This window comes from Egretta garzetta, unplaced genomic scaffold (assembly GCF_000687185.1).
Source record: "Egretta garzetta isolate BGI_Z169 unplaced genomic scaffold, ASM68718v1 scaffold158, whole genome shotgun sequence".
NCBI lineage: Eukaryota > Metazoa > Chordata > Aves > Pelecaniformes > Ardeidae > Egretta > Egretta garzetta.
This window is the reverse complement of record NW_009260430.1, coordinates 3,001,509-3,015,840: the sequence shown is the minus strand read 5'-3', so window position 1 is coordinate 3,015,840 and position 14,332 is coordinate 3,001,509.

Sequence of the window (14,332 nt, the reverse complement as noted above, 5' to 3'; positions counted from 1 at the left end):
AATACATTCATTAGGTAATCATACTAACAAAAAAGCATATGCCTGGTTTCGGCTGCTTTAGCTTCAGATCTTTTTCCATCTTAATTTTCAAACTCCCTCTATACCTTTGTTAATAGCAGTAAGGGTGACAAGAAAGTGGATTTTTTTCAATTTTTAATCAGAATTTTCAATTCTGTGCCATTCCATCGAAATACTTGACAAAGTAATATTTCAAATCTTTCAAAGTTCTGCAAAGTCTTTTAAAAAGGTATAGTCTTTTAGAGCTAATGGAAAATTTCCATGCCTATTAAATCTACCTGATCCAGTTGTAAAGAAAAGCTTTGACAAGCACCTTTAGAAAGCACAGTACAAGAAAGCCATTGGATCAAACCACACCAGCAGCCTCCACGGCAACTACATTCGCCTCTTGCTTGTGCAAGACTTTTATTATTATAATTTATGGGCATGTAATGAATTTGCTATGTAAAGTTTTTTGCATAATGTTTGTGGCTAAATGATGCTTTTTAAAGTGGAATTTCTAGATTGGTAATTTGGAAGTGTTCTTATGACAGACTCAGAAGTGCTGGACAAAGAAACATTTATCCTGCGTATATTTCACGGCATTAAATATAGAAAATTCTTTGTCATACTGCAGGTGTAACTGGAAGAAAAATGGGACAATTTTAAGTTAGCTGAGAAAGTACATTTTAAACTCTATTTCCCGACAGGAGTAATCCTTGATATTTTAGCTCAGTATACAGTATAAAAATTTGACCTAACATTAGAGCTGAAAACCAAAAAATCATAGTTCTTTAAAAGCACCAATAGATCTGTGGTGGCATTTTTAACAGTATCACTAGAGAAGGTAGCAACTCTAACACAAATCTTTTCAGCCATAACAACCCTTGGAGGAGTAAGGCCTGAATCACGTACATCAGTGTGTGAAGACTGTGAGAAATGTTCTTGGTTTAAGTTAGGGAACTCAAGGAGTTTGCATAACCAAATCCAACTGGCCATATGGCAAAGAGTTTGTTTTGGCTTTCCAGAAGATGCTGTATTCACAAAAGAACATATAAGGCTGTACAAGCAAATTATTCTCTACCCTTTACACGGCAAAAGTGTCAGCCATGCGGCGATGTATTTAATTAACTTGCAAGAAGCTGAACATCAAAGCCACATGAGGGCACCAGGCACAGAGGAAAATCTGTTTCTTTATCCTTCAAAGTCAGCCGCAGTTCTGATGGATCATTGCTTTCCTATAAGCAAATTTGAAACTCCTTTGCACGTGAATGCATCTCATCAACTTTTTCCTCTTTCTACCGAAGGAAGCAAATTAATAAGGAATGCTGATCACTGATAAGATCTATATTCAACACCTACTCAAATAGACTGGAAATAAGTGGATGTTTCAGATTTTTCCCTCTTTAGATGTGAACAAACTATTTTTTATTGTTTCAAATTTTATATTAGATCTCATTAATTATTGATACTCCACTGATCTGCCTGGCAACCCCCAACTCATACACAAGGGTGGATGAGAGGAGTGTGAACCAACCAGAGCAAGCCCAGAGACCACCAAAAACTATATAGATATGCCTTGAATACATAATTCATGAGAAAAGATAATAAGAGCTGGCTAGCTATCAGAAGAGAAAATTAAGGGAGTACATACAAAAAAGTTCAGAAGAAGAACGTGAGAAGACTATCACAATCATCTGTCCTCCACATCCATTCTCAGAGGATATGAAATGATGGGCTTAATTTGCAGCATATAAGCTAGAAGTTAAGAAAAGCTTCCTATTTAAGGAGCAACTAAGCATGTAATAAATAACCCAGGGAGATTATAGACGCTTCATCACTTGGGAACTTCAGTAACAGTTAAGGCAAGTATTTCTTATTATAGGTATAATATTATTTAGGGCTGGAACAGACTTGCTTTCCAGCCCTGTTTTTTATTCATAAATTCTTGTTTGTCAATAGCTTCCCCAAAGCACGATGCCTGAAATACTTAGCGCTTCTGTGGCTGTACATGCACTACTGATACACCCAGACTCCGACCTAAACACATTCGGTTTGCATAACTCGCAATGTATATCTGGCTTTGTATGTTGTCTATGTTTTATTTACACAACCAAATCTGTTCCCATTCATAAGTGTTTATATTTTAATCATCTTCATGTAGTTAAGCAGCTTTGTTAAACCATTAATTTTACCTTAAGGATTTGTGTGGAGTTACGGCTACAGATTAAGACTCCTGGCCTGTATTTTTCATTTACCGTCAGCATTGCACAAAAGTCACATGGATGAAAAGGTCAATGTTATTTTTTTTAGACTTTAAAGTACTGTGAGACTTCAACCGCACATTTAAAGTGTCCTGGTGGAACTGGATAAATGTCACGTAGAAGCCCATAACTTAATAGCTGTGTCTTCCAGGGAACTGTAATGTTACCGCAGTTTGGTTATAAACCATTCTCTTAAGTTTAAGCAGTACTTAAATATAAAAAAGCAGTTTTCTTTCTCACAGTCAAAGTCAATGTACCTATGGACTGCTCATGACAACTGCCTAAATATGTTCTGTATTTATGTCATGCTGGAGTTTAGAAGAACTACAAGAACCAGTTAAACATGGGATGGACTCACTTGAACATATTTGTGTGTGCTTTGCAAAGTAGTCAAAAAGGATTCTTGTGCCAGGGTGCATAGACTTTCTTTAAAAAACCCACTACATAAGTCTCATGATCAGTCCCTAATGATTATTGGGGTTTAAAAAACAAAACAAGGTGATTCTAATATAGTCCATTAATTAATCCATAATTCAGTTTTTTAAGCATCACAAGTTTTGTGTATATGCATCTGTAGCATGTTTTTATTTCACTGAATGACAAAACAAGCAATTCTAATCAGATTTAATATTACTTAATGTACTTAATCCAGCAATGATTAGAAGCGTTTCAGAGTGAGTTAGTTCTGACTCTGATTAGACTCTGGTTCTTATCAAAGGTTCTTATGCCATTAACAAACCAAGCAACTGGATGAAAGCCGTGGAAGCTGAGTTTCATAACCTACTGTGATCTTGTTTTCCAGATGTCTTTGAATGCTACGCAGGTTCAGTAGTACTGCTGGCGAGGTCAATCATTCTAGACAAACGTAGACAGCTAAGCCTTTATGGAGTCAGGCTTCAATATATCTTTCTGAATTACACTTAACCTCTGCAAAGCAAAGCCTCTTACACATTACAGAGGTATTCACAGGGCAAAATTAAGGTCACATCAACAGCCCTCCCCACTCTTTTTACACTGATAGAGCTATAGTCAGTGTTTATATCTAAAAATCTTTCTATGTTTTATCATTATTATACATATATTCAGATTTTTCTTGAAAATATCCTTTTTATTTCATTGTACATTCCCAAATAAAACGTTTTGTCTCAAACACACAGCTGGGAATATGACAGGGTCATTCAGATGAGCCAAGGTAGTTCTCTTGCCTCTGTAAAAAGGAGCCCTTACAGAAACTTCCCCCTCTCCATCACAATACTTAACGTGAAAAGAAAAGAACAAAACTTATTTCCGTAGCTTGCTTTGGCAGCAACCTAGGTTAGCAATTGAAGAAGGGAAAGGGAGCCAGGGGTGTTCCTACCTATGTTAGGAAATCACAGTCTGAGAAGAGGAATACCTTGCTGGGAAGCTAAGCCAAGGCTATAATAGTTAGCTCAAATCTCAAAACCCGTGTGTACAAATGCAATTACGAGATTGGCACAACTAGCAATTTAGATAGGTATATGCACGTACATGTTTATGTGTGTTGGCTGGAAGAAGAAACAGGGAAAGTTACACATCTTTAAAAGTAATTTGACCATTAACTCTACAGCCTCTTAATGTTCCCATTGCTTACAGAGAATATTTTGCATTGAGCTCCTCAAATGGAAGACAACACAGGCACAAAACACAACATCACAGCCCCTGCAGCCCACCAGTGTTTTTTGTTCCAAGTCATCCCTCTTATGAAGAAGGTTTGCATAACTTTGTTGATTCTTTTTATGGGTTATAATATGGGTATGCTCCAAATGGAGCAACCATTCAAAAGGGAAATGATACAAAGGTCTCAGACCTCAAATCACTAGATGTCCGGAAGCAAGAAAGTAAATATAGCTAAGTAAAGCATAAAAAAGCTGCCTCATCCTGTGCAATATTATAAAGCTTAGGAGATTATATAAAAAGGATTTACAAACTTTGATTTAAAAGTAAGAACAAAAGCAAATTGGTCATTATTACATGTTTGATATGAAAAACGCAAACTTTTTTTTATTTGTACCAGATGTAGATAGGCAAACATGCACTGTTGGACAGTAGTCAGAGAAGTGGAATTAGGGAAATATCCATAATTAATAACATGCCTGCGGAAACACATTCTATGCTTCAAAAAGAATTCAGGTGCTGTTAGAACTGGGAGAACCTCCTTACCCTGAAGATGTTGACAAATTTGAAGAAATTCCAAGCAGAGAAAAAAAACTGATTGGGGAAATAGATTACTTACGCAGAAAGATTAAAGGAACAAATCTTCTACTCTCAATTACACCAATGTGGTCCAATTAAATTCAGTGACGATGTATAACCAGGAGAAAAACTTGACTGAAACATATGATATGAAGTATTTGCTTAGAAACACTCAGAGGAAGAATTCCCTTTAGGAAGGAAAGGAATTGGTAAAATATTTTAGGGAAACAGTAGGTCCTGTAATAAGATTTAAACTGAAAAAAAGGAAAATAAAGCCAGAGAATGTTCCTCCACAGTTACATCTACTAAATACCTCCTCTGGGATATTTAACATGAAGCTAGAACACAGCCACTCACTGTATAAAATAATTATAAACAGGAGGCTGCCAGAGAATGTGCTCAAGCAGTTCTTCTCTTAAATATTCCTGTCATTCATAGAATCAGACACAATGTCTACATTCATTGTTTCTATGCCTACATCCATTATTTCTCTCCACCTTAATTCACCTAGTAGTGACTAATGCATTATAAAAATTTATCCAAGTCAGATCAGTTACTAAAACATAATTTCATTGCCTTTATGTGCTATCTATGAGATGTTCCATTTTGTATTCATCAAGAACACACTGTGTAAGAAGAGCTCCTCAGAAAAAAAGAAAATCACCATTTTTGGCTTAATTATGACAACGTCGGAAAAAAAAAAAAAAAATGGGGCCAGAAGGAGAGTAATCTTACCAGTTATCCTTCCTTCCTGGATAATATGATCAAGAGAGAGTTTCTAAGATAGATCTGAAAATACATATATTTGCTGGTATTTTGCTTTTAGAAGCAACAACGCTTGCCCATATTTTAATTTACTAACTGCTAGGCAAAGAGATTCAGAGCATGTGCACTTATGCCTAAAATGCATCAAAATTTTGCAAACGGGAATCCAGATAGAAATGCAGAAGGCAGAAAAATGTTTGGAAACATTTGTATTACTATTGTGTTCAAGATTAACAATCAGAAATTTAGCCTTGTAAAAAGTATCCTGACAGCAATCACTTAAACCTATTGTTCATGATTAAAAGCATCTGCCAAATCTCTGAAATCAGTCAGCCACGGTTCGGATGTGTAACTATGTTCTTAACTGTATTCTTCCTCTTGCAACTTCCAGATCTTCCCCTCAAGATTCCTTCCTCCAGTCTTACAACTAAAATCTCTGTGTAGAGATAACAGCTTTTAGACAGAGTGACTGAGTCAAATCTACACTAATGTGATGGAACTCATAAACCAAATGTGACTGTCTCACTACATTTCTTAGTAGATGAACATTCAAGATCCACATTCTGGTGGTAGTTTCTGTAGGCATAATAAAACACTCCATAAGGAGACAAGTGGACTGGATTACTTCTATTTGCTTAGATGTTATTTATTTCATAGGACCATTCAGATTTGAAGGCACCCAAGGGCTTTTTCCGGTCAGATTTTGAAAACCCTTATGAATGGAGATTCAAGAATCATTCTGAGAAACTAATTATTTCAGAATGATTTTCCCCCCTTTTACATGCAGCTGGAGTCTCCTGTTTCAGCTTATGACTGTTGTGTGCCATTGTCCCAATGTGCAGCTCAGTAAAGAGTATGGTTCCCTCTGGATGGTAACTGCCTCAGAACTATTGGCATGCTGGCATTCAAACTGAAAGACATCTTCTCTTCTCCAGGATGAACATTGCCTCAGCCTCACCTCACTGACCATGGACTCCAGCCTCCAGATCATTTTGGTGGCCTTGCATTAAACTTGCTCAAGTTTACCATCTCTCTTGTACTGGGGAGCCTAAAACTGGACACAGTAATCAGGAATGGGGTCTAATCAGTGCTGAGTAAAGGGGGATAAGCACTTCCCTCAATCTACTGGCTATGTTCCTGTTGACACAGCCCAGGATACTGCTGGCTCATGTTTAGCCCACCAGAACTCCGGAGCCTGTTCAGAGGAGCTTCTATCCAGTCAGTCATCCATCGAATGAGGTTGGTCCATCCCAGGTGCAGGACTTTGCATTTGTCCTTGCTGAATTTCATAGGGTTGTGGTTGGTCCATTCCTCCAGGCTATCTAGGTTGTTCTAAACAGCAACGCTACCTTCACATGTATTAACTGCTCCCTTCAATTGATGTAATGCAAATTTAATCAAGCTGCATTGTATTTCCTTCTCCAGGTCATCAATAAACATATTAAATAGGATATTACACAGATAGGTCCAAGAGCAGACTCCCAGGAATTCCACTGGTAACTGGACTCCAGGTACAGCATCAACTATTAACCAGTGCCCTCTGAGCCCAACAGTCCAGCCATTTTTTGCATCCACCTAGTATTTCACCTCTTTACACTAACATCCCAAGCTGGACACAAGGATGCCATGGCAGCCCATGTCAAAAGTCTTGCTAAAGTTAAGGCAGACAATATCCACTGCAATCCCCTCATCCATAGATGTAGCCATGTCATCAGAGAAGGTAATGAATCCATGCTGACTATTCCCAATCATGACCCTCTTTGCATGTCCAGGAATTTCTTCAGGATATGGCTGAGGTTCGCATGCTGAGCAAGAAACGTGCTTTACTCATCTCGTGAAAACAAACCTGAAAGATGTAGGTCTGCTATTTTTTAAGCAGAACAAAGAAAATGGGTAGCAAGTTAGCTTGAGGCTCTCTATGTATGAGCATCCACATTGCATGAATAGGAATTCCAGAATACCTGTGTTCATTGTACTTTTAATTCAGCTCAACTGAAACAAAGTTAGACTAAGACCAAACATTTTTAAAAAATACATGTCTTAGTCTACACACAAAGCACACATCCCATGCCAAGCTGCTTCGAGCCATTCAGACAACTGTGCTACCCACCACTGCAGCTCTGTAATGTTTCCGACTCCAGAAATTGATAGAAATCTTAAGCCAAAAAAGTAACAAAACTGAATCTGGTCTTTAGCATAGCAAAGTATCCATCTAAAATTAAGTGGGATTTAATTTGCCTCCCAAGCTCTAGATGTGACAAATTTCAGAACAATGAGATATGAAACATTTAGAAGTCAGTACTCAGAATAGCATTTCTGGTGGAAAGATTTCAGATTGGTCTGTAGCAACAGTAACTATGTTGCAGTAAGGCCAAGTCTAAAAAAGCCACTAAGATATACAAAGAGAGCGAGCCATTTCTTCACGCTTCCTCACATGCATATTTCCACCACCCTTGATCCCAGGCTGCGTGACAGTAAGAAAGAGTGCTTGAGTCAACAGAAAACTATTTAGTTGACTATCCCTAAGCTCTTTACATAGCTTGTATTGCTTTAAATATCTTTGCCCCCTGAAAAGTTAAATTCATTCTACATTCTTCTGGGAAGACTCAGAGCTAGTGTTCCAACAGGCAGTTAACTTGCCCCTTTTTAAGTGTGTCAGATAATTTTGTTGGGAAAAAAAAAAGGGGTTAAATTGCCCTTTTGAATGGATATTTCACTTATTTATTTCCCATAATCTACATAAGTGATAACAGCAGCAAGCTACATGCCTTCTTTTAAACATCTTCGGAAAAGAAAACCCCACAAGGCAGCTACACGCAGTAGTTATTTAACTAGTGCTTGACTTTTGCTTAAAAAAAAAAAAAAAAAAAAGGTCTTTATAATGGATGTACACCAGCGGCAGAACATGTTTATGGTTTGCTCTTCTTTTGTCTCACTATATGCACTCTACTACTCTAAAATCGCAACTGATATTTTAATAGAGAGAGTAGTTTCATTTGAGACAGCCAAAACATTTATTACTGAAAACAAACATAAAACTTAGCAAGTTTTTCCTCAACTGGTCTGTTCACAGCAAGTACTGAGACTTCTGGGAGGGCTACTCAGGAACATGTTTTCTCGCTACCACGTCTTTCCACTTCATTCCACTGGTCTCACTTCCCTTGGCTCCATTTGCATTCTGGCTTTCCCCATTTACATGGTGGGTGGACATTCCTACACACTTTTGGGTTCAGGAAGAACTAAGTTGGCTCTGTCCAAACTCTCTTAACCTGGGTCAATGCTAGAAACATGGAAGATCAGAACAGCCATATCAAGTTGGCTTGAAGTAAACCAATTCAGAGTTTAGTCATGCTTACGGGGAGCTGCACCTAAGCCAATAAGCCCTGTTGAAAAGCCCTGGAACTTCCACAAGTGATAAAAAAAGGAATTTCAAAGCATTTAATGAATAGCTGTGTCATCAGACTACTTCCAACATATCCTTGAAAACTGGATTCAATGCAACATTTCAGGCTTCTGTACGTTTCCAGTCTACCTACAAAATCTCTAATTCAGCAAGTCCATCCTCACTTGCCAAATTAACATACTTAGAGAGAGAATTGAAGAAAAAAGGAGCAAGGGGACTCAGTCAGGTAGAGGTTTAATTCATTTGTTGGTTCTTTATTACCCAATTCAAATGGGCAAGGAGGGAAGTGGCTAGGCTGTGGGTCATTGTGGAAAAAATACTAGAGGAAGGATAGCAATAGCCATCTGCCAGAAGACAACTCTGTTATTCAAGCAACCAAGGAGAGGAAGCGTCATTCTGGAGTACAGGAATTCAGGACAGGATACGAAGCACAAGAATTCAACAGCAATGGGATGCTGAAGGGAGACTGGATGTAGCTGCAGAGCAAAGTTCAGACAGAAAAACTTCATATTCAGCCATGGATATAGCTTAGGGAATTAATACTGAAGAGCTACATTTTTAGGGCAGAGAGCATCAGAGAGACCTCTGGTGCTTTCTCTTGCTGTGAAGGATGGCAGAGGCTCAGGGGATTAGCTGATGAGCAGGTGCTGAAACCAACCGAGATAGCAGCCTGAGAAATGGGCACGGGAGTGAGATCAGCAGCAAATAAAGGAAAGCGGTGAACATGAATTAGGAAGAACATTGCCCAGACACATGGGAAAGTGTAGGTTTGTGAAACTTGTCCCTCAGTGGCAGCACAAGCAGTGCCAGGAGGAGACTCAGTGCACCACAGCAACGACAGGCCAACAAGATAAGATCTTCCTCTGTTTCCCAGAGAACCGAGGGGCATGTATTAGTAGCCATTTGCATGCAGCACCTAAGAGGAGCCTTACAGAATGGAAATGTGTTTGCAGGTACTTTCCTTTCCCCAGTGAGAAATCAAAATTATGCAATGTGGGGAGAATTAACATCATTTGGGAGACAAAGGCTTCACAGAATGGCACAACTTAAACCAGACCACAAGACTACATTAAACACAGTCAACTCCAAAAAAAATACAGAACCCAGTAAATTGCTCCAAGGGTTCCTAAGCCTACAAGTCTTTTTTTTTTATTTTTTTATTTTTTTTTTTTTTGTGGGAGAACGCTAGCTATTCTGCACAAAAGCAGAAATATAAAGAAGTCCTGAAAGCAATGAAATCTTAATAGTCTTTATCAGACTAAAAGGATTTAAATTCTTCCCCTAGATCAATCAAGTCATAAGATTAATTCAGAAAAAATTATACTTTACCAATGATGGTCTGCAGGATTGTGTGACCCTGGCAAACATAAGTGTTGTAGTCAATGAAAATAAGCCTTGTTCTTCCACTCAAAGCTACAGATCTGATCACGCTTCAGGTTGTTTGCAGAGCCAATATGTTCTGGTATGTTTTAGATGAAAGTGAATCTGAACGCAGAGTGCAGGCTTACAAAATTGAACATTAGTTGCAAACCACGATTTAGTGAAAACGGCTGTTTTCAAGTTTTCTAATTACATTTTGCCGACAGAGTGAATTTAGCATAGTATTTTCCTCTAAGCACTGTCTGAAGGGGGTATGAGAAGCAAACAAATGTATATGGAAAGATTTTCAGACAGGAAGTAGGTACTTTCCTGTGTAACCAATAATTACTTTAATAGATCTCATCTCTCCGGGATTGCACAGAAATCCTGCCTCCCTGAAAAGATCTCAATGTGTTGGCAAGATGTAACTACCTGATATCTTCACTTTACCAATGCAACTTAGGCTTCACCAGTTTAGGTGGCACGTTCACAGTAAATTTGATGTAGTCTGCCTAATTTCTAGTATATTCACATTACACAAAAATGAGATGCTTTTCTACTGTTCTTTCCCCTAAACAGGGATGAAATGGAACTCTGGCAACAGCATATTTCAAGAGAAAATGTAAACTCCATTGTTTGTGAATATTACTAGCCCATTTTGTTCAGCACTGGAATAGAAATACCTGTTAGTCATTCCAGCTAAACCACTTTATAACTGGCCTAGTCAAAATTGATAAGAAACCAGCTCCTCACGCCAGCTGCATAATCTCATTCACAATTAGACTTCATTTTTTAAGTAATCTCAAAAGCCCTCAGGCCCTCCCCAGATGCAGAGAGGAGGAAGCCTGCATTATTTTGATTTAAGAATATCCTCAACTGCTAGTTTGATTTAACATATTATGGATTTCTACACATCTTATTTTTTTCGGCTGCCTTTGCAAAGCAGGTACTTTTACTCATAGAACAAAATTATCTGCTACAATGCAGGACATCTGACTTGCACATCAGGTTGCAGAGTAATTTTAAAATTTTCTATAAGTATTTCTTTACTGTACGACCTTTTCTTTCAGATAATGCTGTGTACAGAAGGGTTATAACCAGTAGTATTTGTACGCTTTTTATCTACTCAGTGAGCATTTCTAGTTCTACCTAACACTGGATTTTCCTTCCATGAATAGTTCATGTCACAGGTATCAGCTCATAAGTTTCATCTTTATCTTAGCCATAGAGGCTTTAGCATCTGTGGCATTTTACTACGTGGGAAGAATAGGATCCCTTATGGAAAATAAAAATTACTTACTTAATCCTTAATTCCAAAGCTATTAATGTGCTAAGAAAGAATGCTCTTTCAATTGGGGGTAAAGGTTTTAGGCTTCTTTAAATGATAAAATTAAAAAAACCTGGCATGACATGACTATAATACTGTCCAACAATTCACACACAAACCACAAGTTCCCAGTTTTCTGTTGATAAAAAACAGCCATCCGCAGTGTTAAAAAAGCAGTTTCCCCATTAGGTGCCCTACGAAAGTTTTCAAACTATTCAAACACAGAGGCATAAATCAAGAAAACAACGCTGGTGCAAGATGTTATATGTAAGTTATACTAAGATGTTAAAGAAAACCATCTGGGCATAAAATGTAAATACAGCCAGCATACAAAAATTAGGAGGAAAATAAAACCAATGACACATTTCAAATGCCCCAAATACAGAGCCTTTATTCTGTAAGACCACTGAATTTTAACTCCAAACATCCATCTCAAACAAAACATTCAGCTTTCAAAGTATCACTGAAACAGAATACCAAAGCTTATGCAAGATGCAGCTTTTTTCAACTCTTTGGCTTACTTAAGAGACAGCTCTTTAAGATGAGGAATGAGCAGCATATCTTCAGAGGTAGTTATGAATCAAAGCTGGAGCTTACTAGCCGAGCTTACCATTACATATTTTATATCTCAGTTGTACTTAGAGTCAAAATGCAAACACCATGGCAGCATTCACACAAAAGACAAGGGGAATTTCCCTCAACCAGCTTGACAGGCCTGAAGAACACCACTTGCCCAGCTTGTAGGCCACTGCCAGAAAGAGATAGTGAATTCCTAAATCATAATGGAAAACTTCTATCAGAATTCAACCTAAAAGGTTGGGTTCAGTTTCCTATATTGCTGTATCTTCAGTTTCTGAATGGTAAAGCAACCTGGAGATGCTTTATAGAACCAAAGGATTACGAGTAACCCTGAGAAACAGGAAGAAAGAAAAAGCAAATGGCTAGATACACACCCCAAAGACAGGAGACTGCAGTACTGGGGGAAGGTTAGAAAATGAACCTCAAAAGGCACTATATCTGTAAAGCAATGGTTTTTCAGAGGTGTCTAAAACAAACCAAGGGGAAAAACCAAGATCTTAAGAGGATAAAATACCAAAACTCTGGATTTTTCATGCTGACTTAGTTCAGATCACTTGCATAAGCAACATACTTGAGATTTGATTACATAGCTAGATTTTTTGTTTATTTATTTACTTTTAAACAGGATGCTTGCTTGGGTTTAACTTAGTTTGGAGAAAGGGAAGTAGGGAAGATTTTGAAAACAAACAAATTACTTACAAACAGGCAAGTTAAAAAAAAAAACAACAATCTATTATGCCGAAGCCCCCCTCTCTCTAGAGGCTGGTACCTTTGGATTCCCAGCACATTCCCCTTCCTTCCAAGCTATCATAGCAACTGGTAGAGCCCAGCAGTCTGTCACCCTTGACGTAGCCCAGCTCACAGATGATGAGTCTCAGTTTGTCACTGATTTCGGAGATAATTATTGAGATAGGGAATTCTGGCTTCAGTTCCCGATTCAAGAAGGGAGTACGTGATCCCAATTATAAACCATACTGCGAGCAGCAAATGATGTCTTAACAGCATTAATAGCTGACGTTTAAAATTCTCCTGCAGTTTGTATAAAACAGATGTGACTTTTCAAACTAAGCAACAGATTTTTACTAAGAGGAAAGAAGTTGAAGCAACAGAGTCACTGCATCCTCTGCTTCTGAGGAATCAAAAAGTGAATGATGGTTCTCTGACAGCTAACGTACTAAGATTCAATTTTCCTACTGATCTGTTTTTATTCTCTTTTTCCAAACAAATTTTTCCTATTCTGCTTTTCATATTTCTAGGAAACTCTAGCCACATGTGACTTTGTTGATAGGTCTCATCTGTTTATTTAAAAATATATGTTTTTTCTCAACAGATACAATTTTTTATTACAGTCTTCTGTGTTGAAGTTATTGTCCCAGATATTGTATTTACTTGGGCCTTTTGCCTGGGATCTGCATCCTTTCTTAACCCATCTGTAAGGAGCCCTAATGTATCTACAGTAGGATCTGAAATCACCAATGTGTTCATTTTTTCTCTCCCTCTTCTCCTAGGCCATGTAACGTGGAATAGCCTGGGTCACAGCCTGGACAGACCACATTTGGATAGATCAGTTCCTGGATCTAATTGCACTTGGCTTCATCACACTTTGCGTAATAAAGAGGGCCTGCTAGAGATTGCTCATATTGAACGTGTTCTCTATAAAAAAAAGTTACTGTGAGTTATTTATTCTATCTGATGTTGGGTAAAGGTGTTTCACAGTATTTTCCTTTTTCAAACAATCTTTTTGAAAGCATCTGACCTACCACTGCATTCAGTTTTCCAGCCGCGCAAACCTACTGTCTTGACCAGGAACAATTACAATGGAAGAGGGAGGAACTGCTTTTTATGCACACGCAACGTATCTAGCAATCACATCCTTCTTCTGTTTTGGCCTTTAAGTTGATGCTACAAACCAAACATTAAAATAAAATAAAAAATAAAATAGGTTCATGTCATTTTCAGGGAGGCCTGTGTAGCTGAATGCTCTTACAGTCCGTTCCTTCACTCTGAAAAGCATATACTGAAAAATTTATACTGATCATTATTTAGCTGTGAAGTCATGGTGAGTGTCAGGAAGGCAAGAGCAACAAAATAAAACAGTGAATAAAAGAAAAGCGTTCACTGAAAACTGACAACTAAATCTGAACCTTAATAGAAAACCACAGACTTAGAGCAGATTTTTCTTTAGGCATCAGAAATAAAACATACCCCTTAATTAAAGCTTAACATGTTTCTGCCAAAGCACTGATGTGAGTACATGCAGGAAATACAATGGAGATTTCCAGTGCCTGATGCGGCATTGCCTTGAGTGGTGCTGGATTGGAAAGAAGAGGGTTTTTTAGAAACAATTTGAACTGTGACCCAAACTTTTAATGAATGACAGTCTCAATGGGTTGAGACATTCTGAAATTACAGGAACTGTTTGGC